Source organism: Myodes glareolus, chromosome 11, assembly GCF_982192425.1.
Source record: "Myodes glareolus chromosome 11, mMyoGla1.1, whole genome shotgun sequence".
In the NCBI taxonomy this organism is placed as follows: domain Eukaryota; kingdom Metazoa; phylum Chordata; class Mammalia; order Rodentia; family Cricetidae; genus Myodes; species Myodes glareolus.
The window spans coordinates 52,197,607-52,221,427 of NC_142036.1; the positions used below are offsets into that span (position 1 = coordinate 52,197,607).

At 42.8% G+C, this 23,821-nt stretch overlaps 1 long non-coding RNA gene across 1 annotated transcript in view; it reads left to right on the plus strand.

Moving 5' to 3' along the window:
• Window positions 1-714: 714 nt before the first annotated feature.
• The window catches only part of LOC125387963 (uncharacterized), a 31,066-nt gene continuing 7,959 nt past the window's right edge, over window positions 715-23,821 (plus strand). Inside the window, exons 1-2 of the long non-coding RNA XR_007228052.3 lie at window positions 715-1,016; window positions 10,434-10,670. This is a non-coding gene — a long non-coding RNA (uncharacterized LOC125387963). The remainder of the gene's footprint in view (window positions 1,017-10,433; window positions 10,671-23,821) is intronic.

Consider the following 23,821-nt stretch of genomic DNA (forward strand, 5'->3'; position numbering starts at 1 on the left):
AGTGAAGCACACCCAAGTAACATACTCATTTCAGAAAAAAAAAATTATTCACAGCCAAGAAGTCCTTCGTGACCACTGTCTTCACCCAAGGACAGCAACTATCCTAAGCTGAATTTAATACTCACAGTCTGCATCTGTCCTTTGCATGAATGGAATTACGGTTCTTCTACTCAACACGATGTGACCTGGAATCACCATGGAAACTCCTTTTTTGGGTGTGTCTATGAGGGTGCCTCCAGAAGGGCTTCACTGAGCAGGGACACCTTCTCTGAGACCCTTGAACTGGGCTTAACAGAATGAAACGGATGAAATGGACCTCAACGCTAGCATTCACTCCTCTCTGCTTCCTTATGGAAGAGGCACCATCGCTGGTGCCGCCTTTGAGACTGACCTGGCAGGGGTGACACACACAGAGAAGAGTTCGAACCAGGTGAGCTGTGTGGTCGGATGGGGAAGCAGCTGCTGCAGCCTGGAAACACAGCACATTTATATGCGGCAGGAATGAGCAGGCAGTGGGTTTATTGCACACAGCTGAAGGAAGAGACAGGCTAGCTGCCCAATAGGAGGTCTGAAGGGCCATACCCTCAGGCTGCAATCATCCTGGAGGACGAAGCTGTGGCTGATATGTTCTGTACACACTGTCAACATCCGTTCGCAGACGGGGTGGGGGGGGGAGGCCTTGCCTGTCCCATGGGTCTGAAGTACTGGAGTCCTTGACACGACATTGCTCAAGTCTATAACAAATATTCACACAGGACTTCATCTGCTCCCTATGGACTAGCTGCCTTGTGGTCTGGCTGCCATGACTTCCCTGATTCAAACCTCAAACTGTGACCAAAATTAACTCTTTTCTGCTGTAGGAAGTCTTACAGCTAGTGGTTACCCGCCCACTGGGGGCGTGGCCTCTTATACTATATATGCTGATGTAGAGCATGCGTCCGGCCTCTTTTCTGGCCTCTCTGTTCCGGTAGCCAGATTCGTTTTCTGATCTCCGTGCAAACAGAGGATTCTGATTTGTGAGTCTACCCCTAAATAAATAACCATCTATTTCTCAATTCTGAGCTAGGGTGGGATTTCTTTTGAGCGTCCTTCTTCACTTTTCCTCCCTTTGATTTCCTCCCTTTTATCAGATATTTGATTATAGCAACAAGAAAATTGCCAACACAATATTGTTTGGTGTCTGACTTCTTTGTCTCCATAGGGTACTTGTATCAGCCACCCATATTGCTCCCTGTAGTTATGGTTTTAGTATTATATTCTTCTAATAAACCCTTTATGTGAGTGTGACAGGATGTATCTATCATTACACTAGTGCAGGACAAGTGAGCATGTTCTAGGATCATAAATAGTGCTACTATGAACATTCTAGTACACGCTGTTTCATGAACAAGCGTGCATATTTTATTGAGTATATTTCTATAAGTGGAATTGCTGGGGCATAGAATATGCATATATTCAGCTTTAGTTTTCCCCCAAACTATTAGACTAATATATGCGTCGTCAGAACAATAAGAGATGCCATAAGCACAGGGATATTACTTTTACTGCCCACTCCTTTGCTTTTTCTTGTTTTTGTTTTTTGTTTTTCGAGACAGGGTTTCTCTGTAGCTTTGGAATCTGTCCTGGAACTAGCTCTCATAGACCAGGAACTCACAGAGATCCACCTGCCTCTGCCTCCCGAGTGCTGATGTTAAAGGTGTGCGCCGCCACCACCACCCCGGCCCACTCCTTTGTTTTATATCTCAATTTGTCGAGCATTACAGAAGTGAAAGTGGATAGCGCTTTTACAAAAACAGCTCTCTCTGTAACTTCCACTGCCTCCTTCTGTCCCATCTGATGTTTCTCAGGATCAAGATTGCTTGTGTGTGTGTGTGTGTGTGTGTCTCTGTGTGTGTGTAAAACATTTCCTTAATATCTGTTACTACAAGACTCACCAGGATTGTCCTATGCACATGCTGACCCAAGAATCAGCAATTTCCCTAGGAAACGCTGTTTCCTGTACCTGGAGAATGGCATATGAACTAAGAACCTCTTCTTGCTGGGGTGCCATTGCTTTCCGAATTCTATCATCGACAGAATGAGAAAATACACACACACACACACACACACACACACACACACACACGTATATTAGCTTCTGCACATACATCAGTGTGTCTATTGTATACCTACATGGAACCATATGCATTAACATTTAGCTGAGGTGAGCTCATACTGGCATCTCCGGTTCTAATAGTTTTCACGTGGACCAGTGTGTCCTATTCTCGTTGCTCATCCATGCATTCTGTGCGAAACCTGGTTCTCAACTATTCACCAAGCACACCTTTCACTGCTCAGTTTCAGTATGAATGTGGAGCAGTACTAGAAACGTTAACTGAAACAAGGGAAAGCAGCTGCATCTATTAAAATATTTGATATGTCTACTTCTTTAGCTTTTCCGACTCGGCCTCACATCCCTTTCAGCAGTGTTGCTTCCTGCATCTTCATATCATTAGATGATGTTGTCACTCTCTGCCTTCTGTCATAGGAGCTCTCAACCTCCTACATGATTCTCTAGATTTGCACATAAGACAGTTCCTACTCACGTTGTAACATCCTAAGGGGTCTCACATGTGTACAGTATCAGTTATCCACAGCCACATTGTCATATAGAACAGCTTCACCACCTTAAGAAATTCTCTAGTCAATGCTCCTTCCCTCTTCCTGGGCTCTGGGAAATCACTGACATTTTTTACCACCTCTGTAGTTTTGTATTTTCTGGAGTATCTTGTATTAGGAATCAAAAAGTACGTAGCTTTCAGGCTGGCCTCTTTCATTTGGCTCTTTTTCTAATTTAACATTAATGTCTCTTTGTAACTTGGTAGCTCATTTTTAAACCATGAAATGTTGTTTTATCATCTGGACATATCACAGTTTCTTATCCACTTTCTTATTGAATGCTAGTTCTTTATTTTTGGCTATTGTAAACAGTTCCGTGCAGTGGGTTTGTGTGTGTGTGTGTGTGTGTGTGTGTGTGTGTGTGTGTGTGTTTATAAATTCTCAAATAAGGTGGGTAAGCACCAAGGGGTTCAGTTGCTGTATCGCATGTGAGACTGTTTAGCTTATTGGTTATCTTTTTTTGCTGGCACATTCAACTCCTCAAAATCCAGCAGTCTGCTCACCCTGTCTGCCCTCTTTTCAGTTTTTAGCACATGGATATGTCCTATGTAAGAATCATCATTCTTTATATTCCAGTCTTTCTACACACACTATCCCAGTAACACTGCTGTTGAATAGAGAATCTTAGCTTTGACCCTAATCCATGGCCTCACCCTGGAAACATTTCCAAATCCTTCACCTACAAAAGTAGGTGCACCTACCCAACCTACCATTACATGTTGAGGAGAACCAAGCGTACTTAGTGGCGAGTCCTCTTTTGAACAAGCTATGCCTTTGTTTGAAGGCTCAGCCAAGATTAGAATTGTGATCTTGTCAATTTATTTTCCCATGACCCATCTACTAGAGATGAGGGGTTCTCAACCTACCCCAACCTCATAGTTGTACTGCCCAATTCACAGTGTGGACCTTGTTGACATCCAAACAATTGATCAGGCCAGTTAGTTATGGAGAGGTTCTGATAATATTTTGGATGTACATAGGAGCATGGGATGTGTTTTTAATCAAGCAGCACAATCCCAGAATCATAAGCAGAAATAGCTTTTTCTCTTCTTTAACTGAAGGAAACAACAGGCTTGATTTTAACAGTGACACTTGTGACTCTCTTAGATCAGTGAATGGCCTAAGCACCAAAACAGTTTAATGAACCATGGATTGAACTGTAAGCACATGAATTAGTGCACTAAATGCTACAGACATAAAATGGAGCTGTTCACAAACAAGTTTGGGCAGTCCTCATCAGGAACAGAGTGTTTCCAGCGTGAGGGCTAATTATTTTAAGATGTTTTAGCATTATGTATTCCCAGTCAGAGAATGCTTATCTGCTTGATGCTCGTTTTTACCTGCAGAGGCTTTGTCTCTGTGACATCATGTAATATTAGCTCCTGTGTTTTTAAACGCATTGTGCAACAGTGGGAGCTGATCTCCTGAGGTTAATCATACTCTGGCAGTGTTGAACATGCTGGCGGCAATGGAGAAAACTTCAAGAAGGCCCTTAATGTGGGATATACTAGGCTTTCTTCTCTGTGGCCAAGTGCTCAGTTGCTCATTCAAACAGCGGAAGAGGGAGAGTCCTGCAGAATTGACTGACAGGCAAAGGTTAATACTGTCCCAATATGATAAGCAACACCCCAGAAATCCACATTGCTCACACGCACACACACACACACACACACACACTCATGCGCACTCATGTGCATGTGCAAGCACACCCTTCCTGCAACTTAATTTGGCTTTCGCTAAGTGTATGTGTGAGACGTGACTGTAACTATCATTGAAGATCATCAGATTTTCTAATGACTCGCAAAGATGTCAGTCATCAAAATGAATTACCTCATTGATCTGGGGCACGGTAGCGTTTGGAAAACACTGCAGACAAAATTGTATTCTAGTCATGGTAAAATTTAAAGATAGATATCTGTATAAAATTTTTCAGCTAAATGTTAATTATGGCAGAGTGCCATTGAGCAAGGACAAAGAACGTCAGATTCATGCAGCATTCTGTCTACAGGGATAATCAGGGTAGGTGGGCTGTGTTTGCAGGTTGACTAGGGGTGTCAGAATACATAAACATTTAGTGACACACATCTCTACTAAAAAAGCAGCAAAGAGTCACAGCATTTATTTGCTCCTCCTTTCACTTAGTGCATTCGTTTTACAAATGTTCAGCATTGGCTATGTACTTAGTGTTGGACCAAGACTGCAGAACGGAAAACTCTACTGAGTGTGGTAGGCACATCTATAAGCCCAGCATGTGGGAAGTTGACGTAGAAGTAGGGTTACCATGAGTTCAAGGCTGGTCTAGGTTACAGAGCATGACCCCATCTCAACAAAGCAAAAGCACGGGTTGTATAAACCCAGATGTGTAACTGTGGTGTTGTAGATGTAGAAATACCTGCATTTTAAGAACAGGGAGGCTGAGACAGGAGGATCACAAATTTGAGGCCAGCCTAGACTACACAGGAAGACCCTGTCCTCCAAACAAACAAACTAATGAAAACTCAAAAAACAAACAAACAACAAAACCAAAAATATTCATTGAGCAAGAGATCTGACTGACTTATTAGATGTTTTTATTTAAATTTAGGATTTATTAAATTAAAACAACTAACAGTTTGGGCTTTTTTTTTTAACCTGTACACACTTAGTATATTTATACGTCTTTCGTCTTTCTAAACTTTTCTTGTATCCTGGCCTTTTTTCTAACCATTGCCTATGGGCTCTTGCTCTAAATATTGCCTATAGCTGACCAACTTAATGCTGTACACATGCAAACAATCTTAAGTTGTGCTCTTTGGGGCCCAAAGAGAAAGAGCCACGGGTGGTGGTGCACCCCTGTCACCCAAACCCTCGGAAGGCTCAGACAGGAGAGGAAGCGCATTGACGCCATTCAGGGTCACACAGAAAGTTCTTGGCTCAAAAAGTAAAACGATATTGAAATTTAAGTGAGGTACGAAGTTTTAAATTTCCACTTAAAAGCATCAACTGGACCCGGACTTGACCAGAGCAGAAACAGATTCCATAGAACTTAAAAAAAAGAAGTGTCCATGCTTCTCTTTCCTCGTGCTGTTGCTCTGGGCCGTGTTCCTGCATTGGGATCACAGACAGCTGCTTGCTAAGTGCGTGCAGCTCCTCTGCAGCTAGGTCTGCAGAGTGTGGGATTTCGTGGTAATGGAAAGGCTTTTGGATCACAGCCAAAGTGCTGTGGGCCAAGCAGATTTTGTTTTCTTATAATTTCATTAGGAAAAAAAACGAGACTAGCAATATTGAAATGTCACAAATACAGAATTTTAAGTCAGACATCTGTGGTCCCTTAAAGAAGAATGTCATTCCTAAAGCCCGGTAGAGTGCCTGAGTGAAGAAATAAATTAAAGACATTTGTAATGGAAGAATGCCTATTAGTTTGGTCGATGTCCCCTTCATCTTATTGTGGGTTTATTCCATTATTAAAAAGAGAAACATGCATAAAATTATAGAAAAAAAAGAGGAAAGGGGACTCTGGGTCCCCCAGTCAAATAATCGAGGTGTGCTTCACCGAAGACATGATTTAACCTGAGCCCCCGAGAAGCCACTCACAACTCCTGGCTCCATACAGCACCTGCTTCTCAGAGATGCCCCCTAAATACCCAGCCCTCATGGATTGTGTGGGCTCACTTCCCGTCATTGCATTACCGTTAGCATATCGTGCATTCTCTTAGCGGGGGATGGAAGTCTATGATATATTGTACATTTTCCAGTTGTAAGTATGCACTTGTATCAGAATTTAAAATCACAGTTTGGGCCTGGAGAGGTGACTCAGTGGTTAAGAGCACTTGTTATTCTTGCAGAGGACCCAGGTTCAGCTCCTGGTGCCCACATGGTGGTTCGTAACTATTTGTAACTCTAGTTCAGGGCATCTGGCTCCTTCTAACCTCCGCAAGTGCTAGGTATGAACGTGGTATGAACACAGACATACGTACAGGCGAAACATGCACACAAAATAAAAAAATCCATGACTCATGTTTAAACAAACAAGGGATAGTGCATCCGGTAGTTCAGAAGATTAATTGGAAAACAATAATAGCCTCTATTTTAATAATCAGTAACAGAGAACGTACAATCCCCAGACAGAGGAAGGGACAACTGGTCTTAGCTCTGAGGACTGTTAGCTTCAAGAACTTCAGAAAAAACACTTGCGAGCTGAAGGGAGGTGTTGCCTGTGTTTTCCCGTTTTGAACACACAGTCTTTGTATGGCGCACTCAGCTGAGGATGTGCGCACATATTTGCTGGGCGAATGGAAGGAGACCAAGCAGATGTGAGGAGCGGTTCTCCAACAGGACTGACACAGGGCCCGAAGGTTAAAGGAAATGAAGGGATTTAAGTGGAGAAGAAGCCGCAGGGGACACAATAGTTCTGACGAATGTATTTGAGAGACATTTTTTTTTTTACTTTTAGAAAGTAATTTTATTAAATTATAAAAGTTTCCAGTTCTGCCCCCCTCCCAACACCCTCCCACTCCCCCCACTCCCTCTCCTCCTCCCTCTATGTCCCCAAGGGCAGTCAGGGTTTCCTGCCCTGTGGGAAGTTCAAGCTTCTCCCCCCTCCCTCCAGGTCCAGGAAGGTGAGTATCCAAACAGACTGGATCCCCAAAATCCAGTATATGCAGAGGAAACAAGTTCCAGTGTCATTGTCAATGGCCTTTCAGAAAGACTCCGGGCCAGCCACATCCAGAGAGTCCGGCCACATTCAGAGAACCTGGTTGGATCACGTCCTCGTTCAGTCCCAGTCCAACTGGCCTTGGTAAACTCTCATTAGATCCATCCCCTTGTATCAGTGGGTGATAGCATCCCTCGCAGTCCTTATTTCCTTTTTCATTTTCTTCGTCCTTCTGCTCCTCATTTGGACCTCGGGGGGCTCAGTCCGGTGCTCCAATGTGGGTCTCCGTTTGTATCGCCCTCCATCGCCAAATGAAGGATCTATGGTGATAAGCAAAATATTCATCGGTATGGTTATGGGCCAAGGCCGGTTCAGGCACCCTCTCCTCTGTCCAGAGAACAATCTGGGGATCTCACGTTGGGCCTGGGTGAGAGACATTTTTATGCAGAGAATGTTAGTCTCTCTCTAAGTCACTCTAGGGAACAAGTAAGCAACTTCATAGAAAAGAACACACGATTGAAGCCGCCCTAAACGAGAAGCCCTTTATAACTCAGCCATTCGCATTCTTAACTAGGCCCCTCATCTCCCTGTCACTGGAGGTGCCCATTCACTCAAAGACACATTTTAGCACGTGGTTTGCTTATCTCTAAACTTAGCAAGTTGTAAAGATTTAAGCATGCCCAGCTTTTCCAGGTGTCAATCATCCCTGCGTAAGAGTTTAAGAACTAGCACAGCCAACAAACACCATCAACAACCGTAAATGAGCATTTTGGGGAAAAACAAACAGGGCCCTCGTCTCTCATTCAGTGTCGAGTTGGTGAAGGAGAGGCAAGGAAATCAGACACAACAGAGCCAACTGCTTAGACTAACATTACATGGCCATTTGAAGAAAAATGGCAAAAATGGAAATTCTGAATTGCAGGTAAGGGTTGGGCAGAATGTGTGGTGTGGGAGGTTCTTCTTGTCTATATGTTGCTTTTATTGGTTAATGAATAAAGAAACTGCTTTGAGCCTATAGCAGAGAAGGGCATAACAGAACTAGGCAGGGAGGGAAGATGGGGACTAAACTGGATGCTGGGAGAAGGGAGGCGGAGTCAGAGAGAAGCCATGGAGCCACCGCTGGAGACAGACATGCTGAAGCCTTGCTGGTAGGCCATGAGCCTCATGGTAAAATATAAAATAATGGAGATGGGTTACTTCTAGATGTAAGAGCTAGCTAGCAATATGCTTAAGTGATTGGCCAAGCAGTGATTTAATTAATACAGTTTCTGTGAGGTTATTTTGGGAGTCTGGGCAGCCAGGAAACAAACAAGCGCCCTCCCCACTACAGAATGTGTTCACTGTTCCTTGCATTATATGAGAACCCTGGACTATCACTTTCTCCCTACATTCCCACCTTCATCAGTGGCTTTGTGAGAATCACAGGATAGCCTTCTCCTCACTTCGGCCTTCAGGTCACCACTGAGTTTTAGTTTGTTTGTTTATTTGACAGGGGCCTGTGCATCCCAGCCTGGCCTTAAGCTTTCTACGTAGCCAAGGATGAACTGGAACAGCTCAGCCTCCTGCCTCCGCACCACGCTCAGGGTTTACAGTGGCCACCATCACGCCCAAGGTTTCCCGCGTGCCAGTCAAACACGACCAAGAGAGGTGCATCCTTATCCCTCACCACTGACTTCTGAGCATCTTAATTCTAACTGCCACACCCACAAGGTCATTGGCCACTGACAACTCCAGACCAGGCCCAATCACATGTAGTAGTTTGCAAATGATAGGGTGTGACGTTGCATGAGATCTCAACACAGCTGCAGAAGTAAGATGAGTCTCAGTAGCAGGGCGAACGGCGCCACCCCCTCAAAGACATGTCCATGCTGACATTCTAGACACTGTGAATGTCGCCTTATTTGGAAAAAGTCTGCACCATACATAATTAAGGATCTTAAGATGAGATTGCACTGGTTTGGCCAGGTGAGCCTTCACTGTTATAGCAAACATCATGATAATAGCAGAAGAAAGAGAAGCAAGGAGAAGGCAATGCAGAAGCGGAAGCAGAGACCGAAGGGATGTGATCACAAGCCAAGGAAGCCACCGAAGGCTAGAAGTGGCAAGGGAAGGTTTTCTTCTTAAGCCCCAGAAGGAGTTGATCTCAGATTCCTGGCCTTCAGAGCTCTGAGAAAATACATTTCTGTTGTTTTAAGCCAACCAGTTCGTGGTGGTTTGTTCCCGCAGCCCCAGGAAACCTCTCCTGAACCACTACTAACAACAGTTCACAGTCAGTCAGGAGACAGCCCCAAGTCTCTGACCCTACCCCCACCAGGTCACCTTCAGCACTTTGCTGTCACTCGCTAGCCTTTAGCAGCATTTTGTTTCCATGGGTCCACTTGAGGCACCTGTGTGAAGTTCTCTGTAGCTGCTGTTACTGTCTACCTCTCCAGGCTAAGAAGAATTCCTCTCAGGGTAGAACTGAGAGGGAACTACATAAACACCCTCATGTAATTATTGAGCAAAAAGGATGAACAAACAAACAAATAAAAATAGAAAAGAATCTAGTTTGAAATTGCACCATGCCATTAGATCCATCTGAATACAACCTGGTAAAGATCTTTCGCCCACTGCTGGGTGTCACCTGGTCCCTGCCTGCTTTCCATCTTCTCCCCTGGAGATGCTATGGTTCAGCAGGGCCCGCTCATTTCTCCTTCTGACACACTCACTTGCTTGGACAACTGTGCTGCACATACTGCTGTCTCTTTACTCGAAATGCTCTCTCCGTATTAGCTGTCCTATGGATTCTTCTTCGCTGTGTGAAGCCAAGTTCATACCCCGTTTGCTTCCACTCAAAGTCAGATAGTGGGTTCTCTTTTGCAATGACATTACTTTTTTTAAAAAAATAAAATGCTAAGTCTTACTTTATGTAATGTGCTATTTTATAATTCTTTATATGTATCCATTTCTTTGAAGATTAAGTTATTTTAAACACATCTTATTGTTCTCAGTGCCTTGTGCACCAGGCAGTACCAACCTACTGAATTATATTGACTCAGTTTTATGTTCTGGAATTGATGACCATATTTAAGAACTTGGTTACTTCTTTTCTGATGGAAAGGTCATAAATATTAATATTTAATGAAAACTTTCATCATTTTAGGGGAGAATGAATGAGAAGTTGGCAAAGAAAATGTACTTATTCCTCAGAGAATGTCACTGTGAAGAGGCCATATTGAATTTCATAGAATGGATTTGAGAATGGAGGACAAGACTGTTTGACCCAAAGCCGGCGCTGAAAGGGAATATTTTCATTTCTACAAGGAGAACGGAAAGTGAGAAGGAGTCCAAATGTTCACTGGCTGTTTGTCATGCAGACTTGCCGTGGGTCCCAGCCCTAGTACGTTATCCTCTATTTGTGCCCCTCCATGTAGCTCTCCAAGGACTAATGAGATGTCTTGTTTTTTCTAGCGCCAGGGAAGGTAACTATGGCCCACGGTTGCTCTGGGGGTTTGGAATAAAAATAACACACCAGGATGGTGTCCACGGGTCCTCTAAACGGCATGAAGGAAGCCTCTTGCTAAAAGCAGTGCTCCCATCTTTGTCCTGAAACTGGGATTCTGCCTGAGCTATTTTCAGCCTTGTTTCCAGGTGCCTCCGGGCAGTGACAGAATTTCACACTCGGACTGCTGCCGCTTCTCATTATGCCCCCCCCCCCCCCCCCCCCCCCCCCCCCCCCCCGCAACCAGCCGCTGCTCCCCGGTTCAGAAAGGCTTCTCCCAGGTTGATGAGCTCACACTTCCAAACATGCTGGTGCACCAGGCCTGCCTCGCTCTGCCTGGGAGGCACTTAGGGCAGTAGGATGTGTTTGCATTCGCAGACAGGGACTCCTATTGCCTTCCAGAGACTTACTTCCTACCTTAGCTACAAGAACAGAAACTTGATTCCTTTCTTAGGAAGCCGCCATCTGCAAATTTATTCAGCTAAATGGCAATGTAGCCAGCTTCTCCCCGCCCCCTTTACTACATCAGTTCCGAGAAATGAAATCATGTAGACACGTAGAGAAGTCTCTATTGCACACTGACTCCATCCTAGTATGTTACGAGAAGAGGAGGGCTTATGGCTGGCTGTGGCATCACCTCGGGCTGCTTTGTTCTTTGGTCTAAAACACTGCCTCTCTGCCCTCCGATTCTGTATCCCAGTCATATAGGGAACAAAGTGGTATTTCCCTTTAAGTTTTCAAGGCCAGGAGTAGCTACCCACCACAGACCTGATCCTCAGGCTACTCCTCTTTTCCCAACATTCTACCACAGCCCACGTGCGCACACACCTGAACAAACAGGACCTTGTAAATCTTCATTATCCGAAGTTGCTCTCCATGTGCTGTTAGGCTCTTACCGACAGCTCCCCGGGATTGCAGGGACACGAAGACTCTAATTAACAGGATCTGTAGAGGTTTCAGTGGATTACCAGATTCAATGGCTAGAGATTCACTCAGAATTTCAATGAAAACAAGATAGATGGAAAGGACACAGGAGAATTCAAACATAAATGATGGACAATAGAGGTGAGGGGTCCCTTTGAGAGCCCGAAAGACTTCCTTTCTGATCCGAGGCATGGCAACTTCCTGCCTTGTAGCGTCTGCTCTGCTTCCTCTGCCCAGCATCCTCGCCTGTTCTTCTGATCCCGCCTCTCCTCAGGACTTAATCTAGCACTCGATTTTGGCTTTGAAAGAGACTGACTTCAGACTTCACCTCTCACCTTTGCAGTTTCTCTCGCTAATTAAGTAGAAATTACTGAAGTATAAAGCAACTAATAAGAAAACTGACATGCGTGTCGTCGTTAATGAGCAGATGAAAGCAAACGCAAATCTCTTACGGAAAACAGAGCACCCATGGGCGTTCGGCAAGGATGGAAAAGTAAATTGGCTAAGATACCCACCTACCTATCTCGATAGAATTACAAATGCTGAGTTTTCGAGTTAAGTTTCTATGGCTGTGATTAAACACCATGATCCAAAGCAGCTAAGGGAGGAAAGGGTGATCTGGCTTCCGGGTTCCAGCCCATCCCCAGGAGGAGCCATGGCAGAAACTCACAGGAATCTGAAGGCAGAGACCACAGAGAAGTACTCCAGGCTCAGTCCCTATGACTGGCTCAACTGCTTTCTTATGGCACCCAGGACCACCTGCCCAGGGGCTGCCCCTTGCACAGTGGGCTGGACCCTCTCATATTAATCATTAATCAAGAAAATCCCCCATATAAACTAGGTGTGGTAGAGCACACCCTTAATCCCAGCACTTGGGAGGCAGAGGAAGGGGGATCTCTGAGCTGGAGCCCAGTGAATTTTAGGAAAGCCAGGGCTACATACACAGACTCAAAAAAAAAATTGGAAAAAAGAATGTCATACAGGTATTTTTTTGGTTGATGTTCTTCCTAGATAACCCTAGTTTGTATCAAGTTGACATAAAACAAACCAGGACAGTAACGGAAGTCTATTTATAAATCTACAGTTCTTCAGAATGGGAGTCGAGTCCCATAGGCCTTTGAAGAGGACAGAACTGTTCTTGGGAACAAACTTGGATGGAAAATCATTCCAAAGTTTTTTCTTTTTCTTTTTTCTTTCTTTTTTTTTTGGGTTTTTGGTTTTTGGTTTTCCAAGACAGGGCTTCTCTGTAGCTTTGGAGCCTGTGCTGGAACTAGCTCTTGTAGACCAGGCTGGCCTTGAACTCACAGAGATCCACCTGCCTCAGCCTCCCGAGTGCTAGGATTGAAAGAATGCACTGTTCTGGAAGTTTGGGATATGATAACAAATTTTTAGCCATCCAATCATGGTGGTACATGTCTATAATTCTAGTACCTGGGAAGTAGAGGCAGGAGAATCAGGATTTCAAGGCCATCATCAGTTACATATCTAGTTCTGGGCCAGCCTGGATATCAAGAACCTTGTCCGAAAAACAGACAGACAAAACAGACCCCATGGGTACTACAGAAGAGTCAAGTTCATTTGCCTTCAGGAAATGCTTAAGTAGACTGTAACAGGACCTCCACCCTTTGTGCTGTGCCAATATCCTAAGAAAACCCTCAGATCAAAACTCTCCTTCTCAGATAGACCTGGTGCATAGAAGTTAATCAGATACGAGTAGAGGGCCTAAAACTGGGTTGATTTCAGCTAGGATGACGCTTTTTGTTAAAAACCATTGACTTTAATGCCCTTGCTTTCTGTTACAGCAAGCTTTTTCGTTGGACTATCTTTGGACCACCAGCCTGCAAATAATGACCCAGAGACTTATTACTAATTATGAAAGCTTGGCCTTTAGCTTAGATTCTTATAACTCAATTTAACCTGCTCTGTTAACCTGTATTTTGTTACATGGCTTTCACCTTTCCTTGTACAGCATGTTATAATGGTTCCAATCCTCCTCCTAGTTTCTCTTTTTTACTGCCCGGAAGTCCCCACTATTCTCTCCTGCCTAGTTATTGGACATTTAACTCTTTATTAAACCAGTCTTTATTAAGCCAAGGGACCTCCTCAGTCATACAGAGAGCTGGTATTTTGTTGTTGTTGTTTTTTTTAAATCTCAACTGCTCTTTAGTTGGTTAACTCTGAGACTGGCACTGTTTTCAAATGCTGAATGTTTAGGATAGAGGGAGATCTCAGTGCTCATGGAAAACCCTGGGGACAGTGAGCTCCACAGGAGGTTGGTAAGAGCTAGAGGTAGCAGTAGCCTTTAGTGATTAAACTGAGATCATGAGGAGGATGAAAGATGTGTCATTAATAAATTAGACCAGAACTTTGTATCAATATGGGACTGTCTCTAGATAAGGGGCTACCACACAGAAGTGTAAAGAGATGCGGCAGTGGTTCTGAAGGAACCCAGTGCGGATTGGAGAATGAGTGCCAGGCGCAGGTCTTTGTCAGTTGTATTTGCCATGTTCTCAGCCTCTGGTTACTAAACCATGTAGAAGGTGGAAAATCTGGAGCCTTAGGCTGAGATTCTTGGTATAATTGGGGGGTTAGCACTCCCTTTGATGGGAAAGGGGAGCCATTTATCTCCCTAATTATAGACCATTAGTGTGTTGGACAGTTCTCAGAAGCACACTTGTCTCTTCAAATGATGGGGTAAAGCTTTTCAGTTTAATACTCGCGTGAGGAACAAAGAGTTTATGGGGTCAATTCCACCACTGGCTTTTCTGTGTTTTCTTTTAATTTATCATAAATACGCAAGAGATTAAAGTCCTTTTTAGTACTGATCAATCTCCTCATTTGTCATTCTCATAAACAGAGAACCCAGCTATAGTCTCTGGCTTCTGGGTCACTGTTAGTACTTGTCATGCGGTACCACCACCACGGTATTGTACTACCTGAAACTCTACGCTTAAATTATCAGAAGCTGAGATGAGTAAAGACCCACTTAGACTCTAAGAATAGGATCCTTGCTTCCAGGGAGAGCAAAGGGAGAATTTCTGCGAATGACCTAATCCCCCCCTTTTTTTTCAAATGAACCTACAGACCAATAATTTGTAGAAAGCATTACAGCTACAGAGTCATAACGCTAAAATCTTTCCGTTGGTAGTCTTCCTTACTTCCTGGAAATGGGAAACAGCTCTACCACTGTATTAGCTACTTCCCTGTTGCTGTGATCAAACACCATGACACAGGGAGATTATAGAAGGAAGGTTTTGTTGGAGGTTATGGTCCTGAGGGCTAGGAGTGGTGGGGAGACATGTTGGCAGGCAGGTGTGGCAGCTGGAGCGGGAGGCCCAGAGCTCACATCCTCTCTGAAAAGGAGGAGCAGAAAGAGGGAACTGGAAGTGGCATGGAATTTTTAAACTGTCAAAGTATATTTCCAGTGTTAATACTTCCTCCCACAAGGCCTCATCGCCTACCCTTCCTCAAACAGCGCTGCCAGCTGGGGACCAAGTGTTCAAATATCTGAGCCTATGGGAAACATTTCATTCAAATCACTACAACCAGATGTGTCTTTTATTCATTCACTGTTTTTTTTTCCCTGTGAATAGTTGATAAATTCCTTTAGTTTGTTCCTTAGCATAATTAATTACCTCAGTCTGGGCACGTTTTCTTCTAATGCATTTTGCTTAATTTTATCCATAAATAAAATGGAAAATTAGATTTTTTTTCGGAATACTTAACAAAGTTGTCAGTGTGTGTGCATGTATGCATTCATTCCAGTATGTACACGTGCTTGTACATGTGTGTGCCCATGTACATGGCGGTCAGAGGTTAACCTCTGGGGTCATTCCTTAGAAGCCATTCCCTGTTTTTGTTGTTATTGTTGTTTTGTTTTGTTTTTCTTTTTAAGATCCAAGGCTCACCAATTGGTCTAAGTTGACTGGCTAATGAGTACCAGAGATTTGCCCATCTCCACTTCACCAGTGCTGGGACTACAAGAAGCGTACCTAAATGTCCACTCAGGTCCTTGCGTTTGTGTAACAAGAAGCATACCTAAACATCCGCTCAGGTCCTTGCGCTTGCGCAGCTTCACCGACTGAGCTGTCTCCCTAGCCAAGGCAATCACTTTTTTAATATCCATTATTTGTAATTGAGAGTACTTTCCCTACACAGTATATTCTGAACATGGTTTCCCCTCCCTTGTCTCCATCTATCTAACCCCACCTCTCTCACTCTCCTTCCAAAACAAGCAGCCCAATAAACAAGCAAACAACCCAGAATAAAACAAAGCAAACAGACAAATGGAAAGGAAGAAAAAAACAAACAAAATCACAGATACACACAGAAAACCATACAAACACATAATTAGAAGCCATAATAGCTAAGCAAAATACAAGTAAGATTTAAAAAACACCCAAACAAAGCAATATGAGACAAAACATCTCCAAAAATACCACTGAGTTTATTTTGTGTTGACTGTGTACTGCTGGACATGGGGCCTCCTTTAAATGTGGCTTGTATACCCACTGAGACTCAAACGTTTCCTTTGCCGATTGATAGTCAATTGGAGATAGTTTCTATGTTAGGGAATAGGGTTCATGTCCTGTTTCCTTCTCATCGCTGAGACCCATCTGGCTTGTACAGGCTCTGTGCATGCTGTCACAGTCTCTGTGAGTTCATATGTGTTAATCCTGTTGTCTGTAGAAGACACTATTTCCTTGGTGTTATCCGTCGCTACTGGCTCTTACGATCTTTCTGCCCCCTCTTCTGCATAGCTCCCTGAGCCCTAACAGGAGGGATTTGATGAAGACATACCATCTAGGACTGAGTGCTCCAAGGCCTCTCAATCTCTGCACATTGTCCAGCTGTGGGTCTCTGTATTAGTTCCCATCAACTATAGAGGGAAGCTTTTTTCTGATGATGACTGAGTGAGGCCCTGAACTATGGAATATAGCAGAATGTTGTTAGGAACTCATTTTATTGCTCTGCTTTTTTTTTCTTTTTTTCAGAACAGTAGTATCTGGTTCACTACTGGTATCATGGCCTATCTAATCTCAGGTCTTGGGCACATGAACAGTGCCAGGCATGGGTTCCACCTCATGAAGGAAGCCTTAAGTCCAATCAGATAGTTGTTGGTAACTCCTACAATGCTTGCATTACTATTGTACCAGTGTATCACGCAGATTGGTCACCACTGTAGGTCTTTAATACCTGTTCTTAATAATTGTTTTTAAAATAGTGCTTTCCATAATTATCACAAAATGATTCTGCATTGTCAAACCAAGTTCTGGTCTAGATGCACAGCTAGATTCAAAGGATTTCTTTAGGAAACAGTGGATCGATGCTTGTCTGATAGTCTCATGGCTCAGGCCAACATGGAAGAGTAATAATTCTCTCTCTCCAACTTAGAATTACTATTCTCATTTTATTCCTGATTTCCCAAGACCCCAGTTAAGTTTCCTTAGAGGAAAAACAGTGACTCCACAGCTATAGGGTCATAAAATGCCTGTGAAGCATCAAACATTTGAAAGTGGCAATCCAAAAGATATCATTTCCTTCGTCTTCTAGAATCTAGACTCTAGTTAATTTCTAATTAATTTCTCCCTGGGCTAAGATAGCCCAACTTTCAGTCACAGTGCGTCCACAAACCTCTACGCCTTCTGTGTAGTATGAGAGAGCCTGTTTCTACAATGTGCTTTTCTACCCATAAGTAGGACTTTTTTCCCCCCTCCTAATCCTCCTAAGTCCAACACAAAAGGAGACTGCTTCAGGGGAAACTCTGTCGGGGAAACTCCAGGAGGGAAGAAGTCAACCAGCTGTAGACTTTGGACTTTTTGTGATGTAGTGTGGTAGTGCGATGTATTTCTGAGCCATTCCACTCCTCCGGGTTTGGTGAAATAGAGGCTTGTATTGTACCACCCATTTTATCTTAGTTTTACAAAAGCTAAGTGGAAGATTCTACAAAGTCATCATTGTCGTTGACCCTATGTGAAGGTTCAGATAGAGTTTAAGCTAAGAACTCTCCAAGGTATGGAGAGCCTTTTTTTTTTCTTTCTTCCTTTTTTTTTTTTTTTTTTTTTGGTATGGAGAGTCTTGACGGCAACACTTTTCTCTTTCCCTTTGAGGGAAAACACAAGGTTTGTACCAGTGAATTAAATTGGTAATGATCAATTGTAAGTTATTCTGTTCAGCTCACATGAGCATTGCACATCCGTTCTCTAATTAGTTCGATATTAAAGTTGAGAGGACTCATGGAGACAGATATGAGTCCAAGCTACAAGTAACCTGATACCAAAGCTAAATGGCAGAGCTTTGCCAGTGGCTTACATCTTTCCAAATAAAGTCAACAACAGCCATGGCAATGCCCCATTAATTTGCATTCATGTGTGCTTTCTTGGCTGAAAGAGAAAGGAAGGAAGGAGACAGAAAAAATTAGTTTCAGGTAATTGTGAAAGTTCTATGGCAATTTGTGAGCATACACACACACACAACACACACACCTGTTTTGGTGAAACTCCAGAACCAGATCACCAAAAAACAAAGCAAAACAAAACAAAATAAATAAATAAATAAATAAATAAATAAATAAATAAATAAATAATAAGGGACAGGTAGAGTGCTGCAGACCTTAATTGCAGCACTGAGGAGGCTAGCCTCGTCTACAGAGCAGGTACCAGGGCAGTCAGGATCACGCGGAGAAACCCTATGTTAATCATTAATCAAGAAAATTCTCTATATGAACTGGGTGTGACAGTGCATACCCTTAATTCAGCACTCAGGAGGCAGAGGCAGGTAAGTCTCTGAGTTAGAGGCCAGCCTGGCCTATACAGTAAGTTTCAGCACAGCCAAGGCTACACAGAGAAACCCTGTTTTATTTTTTCTTTAAAAATAAAACAAAATAAAAAACAAACAAAAAAATCATTTTCACACAGTCTTCCCAATTAAATGTCTTTATTTAGTTAGAATTCAATTTTATGCTTTTAGGTTTTATATAAAAGGCAGAAGTTCTTAGAATATGTTTAGAATATTAAAAAAATCTAGTTGACATCATGTTCCATTTTTTAGGACAATGGAATGGTTCATCCTTAAATCTAGGTAAAATATTTTATGGTCGAGCAGTTTTAATTGCTCCCTTTTATCAGACAAGGAGCACAACACATCTTTACATACGGTCCATCATGTTTCTATTTTTGTCAAAGCTACTAAAAACCTCTAAATGAGGCGCAGGGATGAGCTGCAGCAATTGCTTTAGCTCAAGGATGCAATGAATTTCATCTTTCTACTTTAAAAATAATTGGAAATTTGTTTTTAATTTTGGTAGCTTATGTTAATCATAATGAAAAGGGAAAAGTATTCATATGAAATAGATTAGGGCAGGCAGTTACAGTCATAAACTCTGCTTGATTGCTATTTAAAAAGTTCCAGTTATTTGTGGGGCTGGAGAGAAGATTCAGCAGTTAAGAACACTGGCTGCTTTCCAGAGAATTAGGGTTTGACTCCCAGCACCCACATAGTGACTCGCAACCTTCTGGAACTCTAGTTTCATGGGATATGAGGCCCTCTTCTGGCCACCATGGAAACTGCATGTATACAATGCCCAGGCATCTAGGCACCCCCACAAAAAATAAACAAACAAAAAAACCTAAATAAGGGCTGGAGAAATGGCTCAGCGGTTAAGAGCACTGACTGCTCTTCCAGAGGACCCGGGTTCAATTCCCAGCACCCACATGACAGCTCACAACTGTCTGAAAATCCATTTCCAGGGGGTCTGACACCTTCACACCAATGAACATAAAATAAAGAAAAATAAATCATTAAAAAATTTTAAAAAAACCTAAATAAGGTTTTAAAAAAATCCTCATTAATTTTTTTTTTAAATCCTCATTATCCAAGAGTTGTGAGACTCAACTGTTTTTGTTTGGATAGATGACCATTATTTATGAGGCCGAAGTAACTTCTTGGATATTGAATGTGGTAGTGATTTTAAATAGCAAGTTTAAAAACTATATATTCTTTTGGACAACGATTATGAGTAGTTATCACACGACCAATTTCCCTAATTCTTTACAAATAGATCAATCAATGGTCAAAATTATTGGCTATTCTATTAATGCTTTTTTTAAAAAATCAATATGGTTATAGATTTTGCTCAGCTGTGTTGTGGTATATGTAGCAATAGCGATCAATTTTGATTTTTGCAATAAATGCTTCTTCTTGTCCCAACTGAAGTCATGCTTAGGTAGGAACTCTTGTTCATTAGAACTTGCGCTTCATCAAGAATACATGGAATAGTTACAGCTACAATACATGTGCCGTTTTATGATTTATAAAACGGATAGGCAGGCAGTCAAAACTTTTGTCAAATTCTGCATCCGTCAAGACTACACTGGGTTAGCTAGACTGGTATAATAAAAGAAAAAAGAAGCACATGACCATGAAAATAAAACTAATACCATCTCCATCAAAGGTAATCGTATCCCAGATGACAAGCAGATCTAAGATTAGCTGCTTATGGATCATGTGGCACCTCTACCATGTCTTGTACCTGTGGTCCTGTGGCATCATTTTTATACAATGGCTACTTGCATTCCCACCTTTATGTCTCCACCCCAGCCAGGAGACAGGAAGGATCAGAATCTGCCTCCCTGGAGTCAAAGGAAACTCTCCAGCAAGTACCACCTGCAAGGATTAATCAGAACTTGCAGGATCACACCTCTCGGGGAGTGTCCCCGTTTAGCTGGGGGCACTGACAACTCAAATAAGTGTAGAGTTCTTTGCCTGCGCGGGATATTGTACTAGGCAGTGTTTGCATTCAGGAGAAAGGGTGTCACGTGATAGTTAAAGGCATAGGCTTAGAGACAAGTCCTTTAGGTTTAGACTCTGGCTCTGTGCACACTACCTTTGAACTTGAATCAGATAACAGGGTACAGTGACTCCGTTTATAAAGTAGAGGTGATGGTTTCTAAACCTCCAACACTATTGGAAAACTGTAAGTCACTTAATGCCAAGACGGATAATCAGCTGCTGATGTGTTTTCAATGTTCATTACTTTTTGATTTCTTTTTTTTTGAAAAATCTTTTTAATGAAATTGTTTTCACACATTTTGATCATGTTTTCCCCTCCCCCAATCCCTTCAAGATTCTCTACACCCCCATACCCACCCAATTTTATGTTTTCTCTCTCTCTCTCGGAGTGTTCAGAACAACTCTGTGTTGTACAGATGCTTACCCCTGTTTTACAGAAGAGCATGCAATCTATGGAAATGAAATGTTTTCTCGGTGGCTCCACCCAGCAAATGGCGAGGATCCGAGCAGAGCAAGGTCTCCTTGACTCCAGACCCCCCCGATCTTCCCGCCACACAGACACAGCGTGATTCCTGGATGGCTGTTGTGTGCTATCTTAGCTGAGTTTTCCAGAAATTGAACTCCAAGGAAAATATGGATGTCGCTTGGAATCAAGCACACATGATTACCCAATCTCCATAGTTGTTCTATGGAAATAATGTGACCTCACGTTTCTGCTAGCTTGAGGGTATCAGGGAGGAAACTGTATTCGCCACCTCCTGTCTGCCACTGACTTTCAGCTAATTTGGGTGTTTCAGGGGGAACTGTATTCACCGCCTCCTGTACGCCACACTTTTCTTCCTGTGTGGGCAGCAAGTGAGTCTCACGACATCACAGTTTAAAGCAGTGGCTCTCAACTTTCCCACTGCTGCGACCCTTTAACACGGTCCTTCATGTCATAGTGACCGCCAGCCCTAAAATTATTTCATTGCTACTTTATAACTGTAGTTTTCTACTGTCATAAAACATAACGTAAATATTTGATATGCAGGATATCTGATATGTAACCTCTGTGAAAGGGTCGTCTGGTCCCCACAGGGGTTGTGACTCTCAGGTTGAGAACTGCTGGTTTAGAGCGACAAGCGAGCTCTGAGGTGGAAAGTGAGCGGCATGCATGGTAGACACCAGGTGAGCCATGGTTCTGCTTCTCTTTCTGCAAAAGTGGTGGAAGCCGCAGGGTAGGGTTGGTGACACAGAGGAGGTGCAGGCACACACAGACCGAGGGTTCTAAGGAAAGGCAGGTCAAGGAGATACAGGAGTCCATAAAAAGTGTTCAGTCAATATGGTAACCTATTCTCCCTTAATACGTCTTTCGTAGCTCAGAGATTGAAGTGAGGCCAAGCAGGATATCGCTTAGGGGCAATTGTCTAGTTTATGCTTGCTACTCTGGGTTTAATAGCAATTAGACACAGACAACAGTCAACGTACTGTTGGCTAAGGCACTATGCCACTGGGGTTACCAGATAAGATAGGGGACACTCAGTTAACTTTGAGCTGTAGGAAAACAAGGAGTAAGTACTGTTTCAGATATTTAATGGGCGTCATGTAAAATTTGACCTCCAAGGAACCAGTGATTCATTCTTCCAATGTAAATATGATTAGAAAATTGTATAGGTTGTATGTTAATTTTTTAATGTCTCCGTTGTTTACCAGGAATTTAAGTTAATGGCGGTGTCTCATTTAGTGTTCTTATTTGTCACATGACACAAGTTAGAGTCATCCAGGAAGAGAGAACCTCAAACGAGAAATGCTTCTATCAGACTGGCCTGTGGACAAGTCTATAGGAGATTTTCTTGATCAATGATTGATGTAGGAGGACCCTGCTCATTGAGAGCAGTACCAGTCCTGGTCAGGTGGTCGTGGGTGGTTTAAGGAAACAGGCGAGCAAGCCATGGGGAGCAGGCCAGCGAGCAGCATTCCTCTGTGGTTTCTGCTTCAGTTCCCACCCTGACTTCCATCAGAATGGACTACACTGTAAGGCAAAACAAATCCTTTCCACCGCAAAGTTGGTTTTGGTCATGGTGTTTAATCACAGCAATAGACACCTAACTAAAACATTGCATCTCGTTATTTTTTCTCCTTTAGCCTGACAACCTTAACATTGGCTCCTGTAGAGAACTGTCTAAGACTGACTCTCCATGAAAGTAGGCAGACAAACAATAATTGCAATTGAAAAGGCTAACAGACATCTTCTGTCTAGAAAATCTTCCCTGAGAGTTTGCAATATAGGAGGAGACAGTTCTGCCTATTAGTATTTATTTTGTGGGCACTAGGGAGAGTTGGAGAGAGGAAGTGGTGGGTGGAGCTGATCCAAATACATCACACAAATGTATGAAATGTTCAAAGAATAAATAAAAGTATTATTAAATAGTGTGATTTATTTTAGGGTATTTTGTCTGCTGAGGTTTTCACTTAAAAGGTAAGTTAGGCAATTTAGATGAGTTCCCTGTAAGTAGAGACTATTCTCTCATTTTCCAGCCACCAAGACCTGAATAGTCACACAGAAACTATATTAATTACAACACTGTTTGGCCAATGGCTCAGGCGTATTCTTAGATAACTCCTATATCTTAAATCAACCCACTTCTATTAATCTGTGTATCACCAAGGCTGTGGCTTACTGGTAAGTTTCTTTCTCCTTCAGCAGCTATATGGTGTCTCCTTGACTCTGCCTACTCTATTTATTTATCTATCTGTCATCTATCTATCTATCTATCTATCTATCTATCTATCTATCTATCTATCTCTGTTCGGATTTCCCACCTGGCTTTATTCTGCTAAGCCATTGGCTGAAACAGCTTTATTCATCAACCAATAAAAGCAACACATATACAGGAGGGATATATACAGATTCCCACATCAGTTCCTTGCTGCAGTTGAGTGACAGCTGCAGCTGTGCTACGTGGAACGTGCAGACTTCTCAGACCCATAGTAGGGACTAAGGAATGAGAGACTTTGCATGGCCTGGTACTGTTATGCCTTTCATTGACTAGAAAAGCCAGATGGCTCCTTCCAAGGAGGCTACACCATACAGTCTTCCTTCATCCACAATAGATGATTGGACACTGGGGATGTCTTTCTTATAGCACACTGAAGAAGAAACACTTGAATTTTGATTAGAGACTATCAGGAGCAATAGCAAGGGACTTTTATAGCAGAGAGCTCCATAATTTGTAATACTTCATTAGAAAATGCTAGAAGTTACACAAATGTAAGTAGTCCCATTTACTGATTAAGGATTTGAGTTGGGTAGTGGTGGTGCACACCTTTAATCCCAACACTTGGGAGGCAGAGGT